Raw genomic sequence first — 2041 nt, 5'->3', positions numbered from 1 at the left:
ATGAAGATTTTGGTCTGCTTTGGGAGAAGTGTATCACACGACAACCCATTTCGGACTTTCATATCCATGAGGGGTTTTTATTCAAAGGGAATCGCTTATGTATTCCTAGAAGTTCCCTACGAGAACAACTCATTCGAGACTTGCATGGGGGTGGGCTTAGCGGTCACTTGGGGTGCGACAAAACCATTGCTAGCGTGGAGGAGCGCTACTATTGGCCCCGACTGAAATGGGACGTAGGGAACCTGGTTCGCAAATGTGCGATCTGTCAAGTAGTGAAGGGGCATGTTCAAAATACAGGACTTTACATGCCACTACCCGTCCTTGACACTATTTGGGAGGACTTGTCAATGGATTTTGTGCTCGGATTACCAAGGACTTAGCGAGGACAAGATTCGATGATGGTGGTCGTGGACCGATTTTCCAAATGGCGCATTTTGTGCCATGAAGGAAGACTTCAGATGCATCTCACGTGGCTCAACTATTTTTCCAAGAGATCGTGCGTCTTCATGGGGTACCTAAGTCGATTACTTCTGATCGTGACTCTAAATTCCTAGCTCACTTTTGGGTGACTCTATGGAAGCGGTTCGATACCAGCCTCAACTATAGCAGCACAGCTCACCCACAATCTGACAGACAAACGGAGGTTGTTAATCGTACCTTGGGTAATATTATTTGAAGCATCTGTGGTGATAAACCTAAGCAATGGGATGCAGCACTGGCACAAGCTGAGTTTGCCTACAATAGTGCCGTGCATAGTTCAACTGGGCGTTCCCCGTTTGCAGTAGTGTATCAAGCTGTTCCCAAGCATGCGTTGGATATAGTTGCCTCACCAAAGTTACCAACTACAAGTTAGGCCGCTGAGCATTTGGCTGATCAAGTAAAGACCATTCAATCAGAAGTCAAGCTGTGATTAGAAGCGTCAAATGCCAAATATAAAGCCGCCGCAGACAAACATCGATGGCTCAAGGTGTTTAAGGTGGGTGATCAAGTGATGGTGTTTTTGCGTAAGGAACGAATCCCTATTGGTACATACCACAAGCTGAAGCAGAAGAAATACGGCCCATTTTGGATCGTGTGCAAAATCAATGACAATGCCTATGTGGTGAAACCTTCGCAGGACTGGACGATATCTCCTATGTTCAATGTCGCTGATCTATATGACTATCACCCTGATGATCCGTTGTACCCAGATATCGTCTCGAGGACGAGCCTTCGTTCTGGTGTGGGGGAATGATGCGGAATACTCTCGGTGCCACTCATGACCAGCCATGCAAAGATGTATCCATTCCTTAGGTGGCATCCATATCCATTAGCCATCCGTGGGATTCCCTTCCTATTCTCCTCATCTCCATTATGGTAATCTAGTCATGATTGAGTCATGAGTGGATCCATTAAGATATTCCAGCCATGATTGAATCATAATTGATTCCTTTCCATTTTTAGTAGCACTAACATCTATTAAATAAGGCATTATTGTAACCAGAAAGGCAGAATTAAATAAAATATTTTCTCTCCACTTTGGTCAGTACAGAACCAACTCTGCAATTCTCCTTCATTCAACTTGGACGATACCAAGCTCCCTCCTTCGTCCTACATCAAGTACCTTAGTCTTCCTACCAGTTTTGGAACATCAAAAGCTAAACTATTTCAGGAGATTTCAAACAGGGCTGGGAAAAGGTTTGATGGATGGAAGCATCACCTACTCTCGCAGGCGGGTAAGGAAATTATGATGAAATCTGTCGCCTTCTCTCTCTCAAATTACGCTTCCTGCTTCGCACTATACTCACTTGTGTCAGGCAGCGGCTAACTTCTTTTGGGGAGATGGGACAGAAAAGAAGAATATCCACTGGATTTCCTGGAACCGATTGTGTTTATCTAAGAAGAAAGGCGTATTGGGTTTTAGAGACCCTATGCTACACAACAAAGCCCTCCTATCCAAGGTGGCTTGGAAACTATGGAAAGAACCGAATGCCCCTTGGGCCCAATTTCTCAAAAGCATTTACTTTTCGAGATGTAGTTTTATGTAGGCACAATTGGGGTC

Source organism: Telopea speciosissima, chromosome 1, assembly GCF_018873765.1.
Source record: "Telopea speciosissima isolate NSW1024214 ecotype Mountain lineage chromosome 1, Tspe_v1, whole genome shotgun sequence".
NCBI classification, from domain to species: domain Eukaryota; kingdom Viridiplantae; phylum Streptophyta; class Magnoliopsida; order Proteales; family Proteaceae; genus Telopea; species Telopea speciosissima.
Note: the sequence above shows the minus strand (reverse complement) of the source record.